Raw genomic sequence first — 12685 nt, 5'->3', positions numbered from 1 at the left:
AAACCAGCGGTTCAGTTGTTGCAGTGGTAGGATTTATTCTGAGTCCATCGTAAAGCATTTGGCACATTAGCAGTCCACACATATAAAATGATTTATATTTGTGGACTGCTAACTTGGTATAGAAATTCATTTCTATACCAAGATAAGAAACGGAAAGATGATACCAAAAAAACGTAAATATGATGATAGATTACAGGTGGTCTTTGACTCGTTATGGCTACTACTGATTTCAAAAACGTTGTTGCTGTAATAGGGTTTTAGGAGCCTCACTCAACATGTGTTCTATGGTCGACTTTCTGTTTGCTGGATGAAAAACCATACTAACCTCGCCTGACATCTACTAACTTAGCCACGTTGTGAAAAAGGCCCATAAAAATTCCTCACGTGACGGGACTCGAACTCTGGTCTTTTCTACCCGGTGTGGGGAGGACTGTGATTCTACCAACTGTGCTACGCACGAGAGCAACTTTAAAAATAAAATTGTAAAAATAAAACATAATATGCTTATAAACATATTTGTAAGCAGTAAATATGGTTCTTCCAAAAGGTCCAGGTTCCTGTTATTTTTTGTGCTAAAATATCTTCATTAAGCTCATGAATTATTCCAATAGCTAACAATGAAAAGCATTATATTACATCAGTTTTTAGAATGAAAATTATTTATATAATTTAAAAACTTGTCTCACGCAATTCTCTTTTTAAGGCTTATAATTAACAAATATAGTGCAGTAGCCCAACTAATGAGTGCATAATTCTGAAATTATTCAAAACATTAAATCGTCCATGATTCATGTTTACACTGGCACTGAATATTTCATTATTTTCTTGAGAATATAAAATCTTATTTCACTTAATAGCTCAAGCCAATATTAATCCATTAAAGGAGCTCTCATAATTTTTTTAAACTTTTTACTTTGTTTTTTAATAGCAGGCACACGACTCAATAGCTTAACATCTAAACAGCAAGAAAATGTAGTGTTTTTTCCTCTTAATTCCAATACTCAAACAACACGACCTAACACATTGTCCTTCTGTTCATAACCAACCAACCTTGTAGACTTTTAGATTATCAGCTGTCGTTTGTTGCGATACGAGCGCGAGTCAAATGAAACCAGAATTATTTTTCTATCAATAATTAGTACTTTATTTTTCAAAAATAAAAAAAAAAAGGTCTCTACCACAGTTTATGCTCTCATGCCATCTGTGCATCAGATTTTTTAGACCCTACTCTTAAAAATCTTTTGTTTCTGTTAGCACCGTTGTTTTGACGCTCTATTTTGTGTGGAAACGATGCCTTGCCAGATCATTTTTCAGTCTCTCAAAAACCTGAACATCGCGAGGCGACAAGCCTGACGTTAACGGAGTTTCTAGATGGTTACCACAGTACGTTGAGTTCATGTGCGGTCGTGCACTGTCGTGTAAAAATGTCAGTCAAACATCGGCTCTCTTGTTTTTGTTGGCATATCGTTTGGGAATTCGTGGATAATTTAATTTTGGGAGTTGACTGTCACTTTACAGTCCAGTGCTTCGAAATTATAAGATTTCTTAGGCCATACTAATATTTCCACTTCATGCTTGTGTCGCTTAGTTTCTGGTTCAAAGTGCCCACACCTATCTCATCCTCAGTAACGATGCGGTCCAAGACTCTAAACGCTACAGACACAATCCCATTCTCAAATGTTTCTGTTGATTATTGAGACATTTGGGAACCCACTTTACCCAAAACCTTCTTATACTGCAAGCTATCATAGATGATGGATAGGCATGACTGATATCCAGATCCACTGTCACATCATCAACCCTATAGCGACTCATAATTACAAGCTCTCATCCACCGATCCGCCCAGATGACGTTATCTGCCAAGGCATTTTTTTTTTCTTTTTCTGTGGCAACTGTGTGAGCATGTCTGGACGAGTATCATCCTCCAGTGATTTCTTGCTTCATGGTAACGATTTGCCCATTCGTTCACTCGTGGGTGTAATATTCAATTGTTGGCGTGCACTTTTTCTATATGGGCGAATTTCTGCTGAAGAGTAGTCCGCCACTGAAATAAATTGAATAACGCTGCGCTATACTAGCTTGGACGCACCCGTCACTCTGAACGTCATAGGCTTATTATATCTGCTCCCGTGCTGCAAATTCAGAACAGCCACCATGTTCAGTTCACTCTATATGTTTAGTAGAAGCAGTAATATCAATCCCTAAATTTACACGAATGGTAGCGAATAATTTAAATTTCATACCATTTGTATTAAAAAAAGTATTGACATTTTCAATTATGACAACGTGTACGTAATTAAAGTAGATTGGGTGGAAATCCTTTGTATTATTTCCAAACTGGTGATTTCAATTCTGAAAAAAAATTTGAGGACCTTGGCTGAATAGTTCAAACTGTTTATACTCTTCTACACCTAGAAGTTGCCTTCAAATTTCACTGTGACAATTATCTATTTACCTCTACACATGAATTGGAACAGCAAAACACCACGAGCGTAACCTTTTGAAAGTTTTAAATTTCAAAATCCAATACTATTCGGTCATCAGTGCTTTTGAAGGAAAGTTAATGGAAATTAGTAACTGTGATCAAGAAGACTACATCACCAACGTCGAAAGCAGCTGTATTTTGGTCCATGTTTCCTTCAAAGCAACAGTCCGCTTGACAGCGACAAGGGGTTCATCGGTCTTGTCCGATCCACTGTATCACCTCTAAATATGTTCCATGGATTCAAGTGAGAAATCTGTGCTGGTCAGACTAATTTTGCAAATAGTTTTGCTCAAAAGCTTGGCCTTCAGGGTTATGCTTGTACAAAGCATTCCAAAACTCTATTTTGCAAATAGTTCTGCTAAAAAGCTTGGCTTTCAAGGTTATGTTGGTACAAAGCATTCCAAAAATCTATGGAATTGCCAAAGTGTAGGTAGTTATTCAGAATTTCAGTATGAGGCATAACTATTGCAATACTAATCACTGCGAAACATCCTCAGTAAAAAAAAAAAAAAAAAAAAAAACATGAGAAAATATATACTCGATTGCCTTCCGAATAGTGTACAACAGATTCGAAACTCTTATCACAGTTCGAGTAGAGTCAAAATAAGATATTAAGGCACAATTCCAAATGATGTTTAGAATGAAAAAAAAAAACCAACAACATTTATGTTATAAATGGGATAGATGTAGTGGTTATTATAAAGTCTATATAGCTTTTTCATATTACTGAAAAAAAATCAATAGTTCTGTATTTCTCCAGATTCTTGGACTCGAATTCAAACGATCACATATTCGTAATGGTGTTTACCAGCACTATAGCATTAAGCTAAAAGTTGATTCCTAGCATTTTAATATACATAATGATATGTGTTAAAAAAAGGAAAACATGTGCATCAGTCTTTGTTGCCCTCGTGAGTAGCATAGTTGGAAGAATCACCGTCCTCCCCACACAGGAGAGAAAAGACCTGAATTTGAGTCCCGCCGATGACTGCAGGAATTTTTATGGGTCTTTTTCACAACGTGGCCGAGTTAGTCGGTCTCGGACTTCATGGGTTTCCCCCCCCCCCGGAAATTCGGGTTTCTCTTCCAGCAAACAGAAAATCGACCAAAGAACATACTCACTTTACTAACAATATACACTGAGCAATATGGCTTTAGTCACCGATGCTCCTAAAACCCTACTACAACAACAACGTTTTTGTTACTGTTAACACCGCTTCAATTATGCCTTATTTTCTAAAGTTGTTTACCATCCAACAACTTTCCAAACGTCTATTTCAAAATGTGTTAACCACAAACCTCTCTCTTCAACAGTAGCAAATCAATGACTACCATTGGCCTACACAACCACATCCTTAACTTTAACGGGAGATTAAGAACCAAAAACTGTTATAGAGCTATCGTTGAAACGAAACCATCGCTTTATATGGGAAAAGATATAATTTTGCATAAAAAAAAATGATGCAAAGTGAAAAAAGCTATCTTTAAAAAACCTCTTCTTTTTCACCGTTGTGAAGAGTAAATAAAAACGCGAGCAGCGTTCATTGTGTAAAATGATGCGAAACAAAAGCGAAGCTGACAGAGAAACAATTGAAAGTAGGGTCTTGCGCAGAGAAATGGCAGCTTAGAGCAGATGATAATGGGTATTGGTAGTGAAGATAGAACGGTAAAAGAAGGCAGAGGTTGGGAAGTTGAGGGTATTAGTGTGCTGATTGGTAATAAATGATGGGGGTGGACTGGAAAATGGAGCATTGGCGGTCAATAATGGGAAGGGCGGCAAGTGAAGACATTGAGGACGGCGATCAAGATAGCCGCCAAAGTAGAAATAACATTTATAACCACCGTCTAATGGCCGCCAGACGAAGTTCAGCGGAAACGCAGATAAAGAGACAAGCGTATAGTAAAGAAGAACCATGCCGGCGTTGGCCAGTAATGGAGAAATCCACCAATGACCCGTTTATGAGCCGCGAGCTCGCTGGAATCACCAACGTACACGAACGTCTAGAATATCATTTTTTTTTTTTTTTCAACTTACTAATATACTTTTAGGTCAGCGGGACTGGAGTAAGGGCATATTTATGGTAGAGCACGTGGTCACCCTTGGTAACACACGTTCTAGAGGTTTATCAGGACGTGCCCATGGCAGTGGGGGAGAGGAGGGGGGAACAAACCAGCTATTTGTCTATGGCGGAAGTTTATTGAGATTTAGGCCTAACGTGGTTGTAATGTTAACGGCTTACAGGGTTATAGTTCAAGTATACTGTGTGCCCAGTTCGGTGAGGATTTATTTTCCGTAAATGACTTGGTTTTCAATCCTTCTCCCTTCTCCACCCACGCATACATAAAAAAATAAAAAAAAAAAAACGTGCACAGATTGCCATTATTTTTTAAGATTGAAATTTAGTGACTTAAAATTTTTCTTAAAAAGGGCGAGTTTGGTAAATAATAAAACTCTTTATTACACTAAAAAAATAGTATGGTGGTTCCGAAAACAGACAGAGAAGAATCTTACACATCACTTTCGATAAAAGTTAGCAATTTATATAAATTCTTTGCGAATGAAAGCTGTACCGTAAGCTTCTGACCATAGGATGAGATAATTGCTAATTCCGATAGTTAAAAGAAACCTTTATCGATTATTAACTATAACAAGTTTGTATTTTCAAAATTTTGTCAATTGCACATGTCCGTGGCAGCGAGGTAAAGATTGTATTCCACAAACCCTAGCTCCTCAAGTAGCGATGTGTATTGTATAGTCATAATGTAATCACGCACGCTTCAACAGACATAATATGACTTTATTTGTTCTGTGGGCATATATATTAATGATATTTCAAAGATAATCGAGGACTGGAATGGAAAAATTCTGATCTAATCTTCTCATCTTGTGGAAGATGTGAAGTTATCAAAAGTTCAAACTGAGTTAATTGATTTAATAATCACATTATTAAGATTTGATTCGGAATATCCCAGAGATTTTGCAGGGTGCTGTTGTTGTTGTTGGATTTTAGGAGCATCAGTGACTAAGGCCCTATTACTCCGTGTGTATTGTGTGGATTCTGTGGTCGACTTCCTATTTGCTGGAAGAAAAATCCGTGGTTTCCGGGAGAAAAACCATGCTACCCTCGCCTGAGACCAAATAACTCAGCCAGTCTCAGTTTTGAAAAAGGCCCATAAAAATTCCTCATATTACCGACGGGACTCGAACTCGATCCTTTTTCCACCTGGTGTGGGAAGGACGGCGATTCTACCAACTGTGCTACCCACGAGGGCTCAGGGTGTTATGCACAATAATTTGTAGACCTATCCTTGGCTATTCCTTCATTTTAAATACAGTAGTTTTGCGATTACCTGGGGTGGTTGGGAAATAAATTTTCGCAGATAATTCGCAAAATGAAAGAAAAACTCGTAGCGAAAACGTAAATTTATTTACACGCATACTGTATTCATATTTATAAAAGTTGACTATAGCATGAGATGTGACGTAAAATTGAATAAGAAGGCATTTTTTGAAGAAGAAATCCATGTAGTTCTTTTCTTCTACTCGTTTGCCTTACTGCGAATAGTACTAACTAAATTTCGAATCTCATCTTGTCACGTTTTTCATGTATAATGATGAATTAAAGTTTACGTTCAATAGAAAGCAATCCTTTTCCATGGTGGAGACGCAGAGGGACACGAATTTACAAAATCGGGGGAAAAATTAAGAAATTCAAGTGGCTTTGAATTTCTTAAGGCAAACAAACAAATAACACCAGAACAGATTCCACATTTCTTTTTGCTAATCAACTTCAACTGACACATCTGCGAGTCCTTTAAACTCCCATTAATTCGCCTCCAGATAATCGAGTATCAGTTATACAAAACTAAAATATTGGAGTACGTTCGAGTCAGATTTATAGAGCAGATGCAAAACCCCAATATAGGTGCAAACCTCAGTTGCCAACAACAGTTATTGTACAGGTAAGGTATAGCCTCATTCTGTACGTGTCAGTGAGAAAACTGGGTTTGCTACTCAGCGCATCGATATATCAGTTTGTCCATAACTACATACAAAATGAGGCTATGCCCTACCTGCATAACAACTCTGGCGAAGCTTTTGCCCTAAATTTACTTGAGTAATCTCAACGGCTAGAAGGGCTCATTTCTATATAATAATAAAAACATACAGTTCAAAGTCAGTGGTTTCAAATTCGAGATTAACCCCCTGGCTTGTAGCCATGAAGGGTGTTGTATATGGCGTGCGCCTATGTATGCAATAAAGAGTTATTTTTCTACTAACAGCTTCGTTTGAACTATATTTAATATACTCAGTAATAAGTGGTGGTCAAGGATTGCTTTATATTAAGCGTCAAGGTGAGGCGTCAACGTGTGAGAAGAGGTTGAGTCCTGTTTGATGGAGAGAGCAATTACCGTATATGTTAAGAAACTGGAACGTACTGCACATCCCTAAAAAGTCTGAAATAGGATTTCGTCCGTTATACCTTCACAGTAGTCACAGTTCTCAAATACGTGGAACTTCATATATTTGCACATTAACCAGACCATCTCTTCCGTAGCAGCCCCTTGGTGATGCTTACGGTTAGACAGTTTAGATATCCTAGTCTGGTCTAGATCTACAGATGGTTTAAACCTCCAGATGAAGATACGTCGAGAATTGACCTGTAAACTGAATCTTCCGCGAACATTTCGGCCAAGTCTTATGAATCCAACTGATACAGTCACGCTGCTGCGTGGTTGGAACAGGCTCTTCTCTTGCATAAAGAGTGCATATTGTCCTCTAGGGCAGGTCCGCTCGGCCTTGCCTCTGGTAAAGAATACAAATGGAAATAGTGTTTAATAATGAATGGTAGGGTTAGTAGTGAAAGGTAGCGTTTACTATTTAATAGTGAAGTTGCATTATAGTCATTCAAGAAAAAAAAAAAAAAAAAAAGACGGCAATGGCCGGAATCGTGATGCAGTATTCCATTGGCGGACTACAGCCTGTTGCGTATTATGAACCCCGGCCTAAGCGATTGATATTGTTCAGGCGTCCAGCTCTGGCCAACCAGAATATTTGGAAATAGAGAAATTAAAAATTCAAAGTCTGCAGACAGATTCTTGTTACAAGAGATGGTCTAGATGCCGTGAAGGAGACCAGAGGATAGCTGTTGTTCAAATATTAACACTACTATGTTAATTCCACTCAAAATTGTTAGAGAATCGTTTCTGCAATTAGACTAGACTTCGGTAGCATCTGGATAGAAGAGCTATCTTGCATTACTTGGAAGAATGGATCTTCAGGGAGAAGATCCATGAAAGGGAAATATATAAGCCCTGAGAACTTTGATAAACAGAGCAGTATTATGAAACAATTGGGATAAAATTACAGAGAACAGACTAATGTATGATCAATATTTAATGTATTTTAAAGTGAATATTAATGTAGATTGTATCTTTTTTGATACAATCTACATTTGACCGCACTTCAGATTTTAATTATTAAAACCTAATTGCTAAAGAGTGACGATAAAATAAAGTAAGGTACTGTAAGTTGAAAATAAATGATGTAGATAAGGACAAAAGGAATGTAATTTCTTTATTAAGATTGATTAAAGAAGATAATTTGAGTAGAAGAGATTGCTGAATGATGGATACGTCCCTTATGAACTAGATATTACACAGGTTTATGGGTTGTAGGTATCATGTAAGACAGGTATCGTGAATATCAGTTATCGTTTATGAGTAATAGATATGACGTAATGTAGTGCCATAAGAATTCAAAAGAAAGAAGAATTAATTGTGCAAGTGTAGTCATAAATTGAGTCACTCAGAGTCAGCCTCAGTCGCTCACAAAACATACACAATTTTGCCCAATATACATATTTGTGAAGAGGATAATCCTCAACTTTTTGGATCTTATTATCGCATTGAGAATTAACATAAGCTGTGGGCCTTAGTGCTTTGATAGGAACTATTGTCTCAAACATAGATAGACGGGTGTATATAGAGAGACAGCAAAGTAAAGAGTGACAGAAAACAAAGGATGAAAGCATAAGAAAATAATAGACGTATAATAAGACTTTCTCCATATAAAAAATATACCCACCACAATTCGCTTGTGATTGGCCAAATTTAATCCTACCGACCATTCACTCGAGAATAATCAGTAAGATCCATTGGAGAATAATCAGTAGGATCCACTCGATGTTTCTGTGCCACTTGACCAAACAACGTTACTGAGAAGTTGCTGTACACAATCGAACTGAATGACCCACGGTAGACCGCTCTACTTGAAACGTCATATTTATTGTACCTGCGCGTATAGTGTGTGGCAGCATGCGAATCAGCTCCGATTAAAGTTACTAATTTGTGCGGTTATACTGTTTTGATTTTCGAGAAAGATGTTCTAAAGAATTCCTCTGGTGATGATCTGTCCGGTAATGATGCCAAATCGCTTACATCTTCCTCAGGTAATGTTTTTTTAATATATTATTTCTTGACTGATTGTATCAATACGATACAGTACTTCCATTGTCCAACTGTAGAACAAAAGCAGTTGGCTATTGACAACCAGTGTTCGACGACTGTGAGTGCTCCCACCTCTTGGTATCTAGGTCATTGCCTCCGGCTGTTTTAAAGACTTCGCCTGAAATAAACTAGGGAGTTGTGCTACCACAAACACCGCCTAATCCCTTTAGAGCAATTGTCAAAAGTGTTCTGCTTCGCCTTCGTTTTTCCGCCCTGGTAGGGTAACTACTAAAATCATTACTGTCGCTTTCCGTCATACTGCAATGCCGACCAGGAACACCAAAAATCAACTAAAGACGACTACTGTCGTTTGCAGCCGCTGCAACAAAGAAGTCAGTGAAGTGGTCTCGTGTAAATTATGTTTCGCCCTGCTTTGCGAATCATGTTCGGGCCTAAAATCCCTACATAAATTAAATGCCCCGCGTCGCAAGAATTTCACGTGCGTTCCTTGCAAGAACAACCAGCCGAAAAAATTTAGGTCCTGCGAGCAGTTTACCAGTTGCACAGATAATCAAGTTGGTGAAGCGATCGCAGTTCCATTAGCAGATGATAATGATACATCACCCACTTCCAGCACCTCAGCTGCTGATACATTTCATCCAACGAACTGCTTCCCAGATATAAGGGCCGGATCCGTGGAACGGCTTATTTCCCATTGTGATATCACTAACGCCGCAACCTGTTCGGTTGACCCTGATGATGAAGACTCTAGCTTCTCTAACTTAACAGACGCAAAGGATAAGTCCCACCATCGCAGTGTCGCCACTGTAGCAACTCAAACAGAAGACTTCGCCAATATCCCGCATGCACAGCCAACAATGCATGCAGATCCCCAAAGAAGGAACTCCCCACCCTCTATCATGTTTACTAATGTGTCTACACAAACTGACTTTTCGCTTGCTGAATCTTTGTTTCCTAGCCACTCCACGTGCCTCTTCAAGAACCGTAAATCACTTGAAATTATTATAACATCAATACTTGAAGATATCAAACACCGTATGCTCTGCACTACTAATAACTACGTATCCGCCATAGCTGATAACTTTTCTCAAGATCCAAGTTTGTGTACATGTAATGATGGTGGTCCAGCTATTAAATGCGCTACAACTCAGACCTGCGCTACTAATCAGGATCACAATAACTTATCCTACAGCACTAATGCACTGAATTCTGGCCAAACACTAAATTGCCCCGAGATCCAGATAGCCAAAGAACTTCCTTGCCAGGAAAACCAGACCAGAAACCCTGCCAATCCTACGGAAGAATCAGCTAATCCAGATAAACCACTTAGTGTCCCACTCCACAAATCACAGAAGCCATCTACTACATTGCAATGGAAACCCAATCCTGAAACTATCGTCGAGCCTTACTCGTACTCAAGCCGAGTGTATCAACCTACAATGCCGAAGAAACCTGAAATCCACAATTGCGGCCCCCCACTGCAAACATTACAACCATCCCGGGCGGAAGTTGTAGCTGCACCTCCTCCTACACTTGTGGCCCAGAGTTACTGCAGTAAGCCTTGCCATCCTGAAGAAGGTAAAACGGGAACCCCAAATGTACTAAAGAGAAGGCGATCGTTTAAAATGGGCACCTCGGCCACCTCCAGGCTGCAGGCGATGAATCCACCAACTGTCCGTCTTCGACGAAGTCTATTCGTTTCCCGACTGGCCCCAAATACAACTCCAGATGATATCGCGTCATACATAATGCATGAGCTGCACTTTACTGTGTCCGTCACACTTCTTAAGAAAACACCCCTGCATACATCGTTCAAAGTTGAGTGCGATGCACAGAATTTCAGCTCCATATCAGCGACTGCTCTCTGGCCGTCTGGATCACTACTCAGGCCATACTATGAACCTAAATCCAATATCACCCCACGCCTAGCCATGGCTAATGCGCTATCCCACCAAGACTGCTCCCAAGCGTGACGGTTTGATAGGCATTCCTATTCTCAGAAGCCCCAAAACCAGGAATCAGGGTCACACGATGATGAGCCCTATACATACCCCGATGACAAAACCTCTCATCAATCTCTGCAATACCACAGCTACAATGAAATCCACCCTCAGCTCATACCAACTATTGTAACTAACCGTGCTAAAAAGCCAACAAAGAAAATAAATAATGTCCTCGAATCAGCACTCGTGAAGGTCTCGTGTCACCTTACACTCAAGATTTTTTATCAAAATGTTCGTAGTATTCGGAATAAGCTCGAGACACTTGAGCAGATGCTTCTGTCCCAAATGGCTGACGTCATCTGCATGTCTGAAACCTGGCTGGAACCACAACAAGAATCAATTGCCTCCGCCCAAGCTGCTGGTTACAAATCTTTCTTCACCTCCCGCTCTCATACCTGTGGTGGGGGCGTTGCTGTTTTCATAAATGCCAGTAAACTTGAGTTCGTACATGTAGTCTCCAGCAAATCCAATCTATTCGAAGCATTGATAGTAACGGTCAAGATCAACTCTTGCTTATTAGATCTCGGTGCAATATATACACCCCCAACCCCCGATGCTCAGACAATCAATGATATTGCATCCTGGCTAATAAATACGCTTCACACATCTGCTATCCACCTCATCTGTGGGGATTTTAACTTACCACCAAATCTCCAACATCTTCATGAGTCACTTATGGCTAAGATTGCACCTAGTGGCCTCAGGATCATAAACGAAGGCCCAACTAGAGGTCTTCATCGCCTGGATCTCATATTATCGTCTGGTTCCTGTAGCGTCGACATTAAACCCGAAACTCACTTTGAATCCGATCATGAACCCATCGTAGTCCTATTGCAGCTCCCAACGCCCAACTTTAATGTCTCCCACTACGTCAAAAGGAAGATCATCATCTCTCCCACCTTCCTACAACCGAACAGATGCCTTTATGCAACAAGATTAATTCCCTGGGAAGTTCTCGAATCAGGAGATCCGGAACTGGCTCTAGACATATTAACTAGATGGTTGCACACTGTTACTATGTTCTCAGCAGCTAAACAGGTCAGTATCTCCGCTAGAACTAATGCTTGGTGGTCTTCGGAGCTAAATCACAGTTTCAAGTGCAAACAGTCCCTCCATAAACAATGGAAACAGTCTGGTACAGCATATGACCGAACTCAGTACTCCAAAGCTAGAGCACTGTTTAATAGACTGAAATCGCAAGCCATTAAAGAATACACTGACAAGACCTTATCCAAAGGCAAAGTGCCATATACCCATAACTCTGAACCAGATTCCAATTTCAATCCAGTTGAATGGATCAACTATGTAGCCAGATTCCAAGACAACATCACACAACCATATGATTACCAACCAGACCCCATTTCAAGTCCAGATGATGAGCTGTTTTCTATTCAAATCGATCGACAGCAGCTTCGTCAAGCCATCAACTCGCTGCGTCCGTCATGCACCGCTGGCATCGATAATGTCCCACATTTCATCGTAAAGTGCCTCAGTCCATATATCCTTGATCCTCTGCTCTACTTGTTCAACTCCATCCTCTCCCATAGAGTGTTTCCGGCATCCTGGAGCAAATACAGTCTTGCCCCACTACCTAAAGTTCAACTACCAAGCCAGCCGAAGCACTATAGACCGATCTCCACTGCATCCACGCTCCTAAAGCTACTGGAAAAAGTTCTTCTTCCGCATATAACACGCCATCTTCTTCCACAATCATCAAAACAACTC

This window comes from Mastigoproctus giganteus, chromosome 1 (assembly GCF_048544385.1).
Source record: "Mastigoproctus giganteus isolate SK-2022 chromosome 1, ASM4854438v1, whole genome shotgun sequence".
Lineage (NCBI taxonomy): Eukaryota > Metazoa > Arthropoda > Arachnida > Uropygi > Thelyphonidae > Mastigoproctus > Mastigoproctus giganteus.
This window is presented reverse-complemented; position numbering follows the sequence as displayed.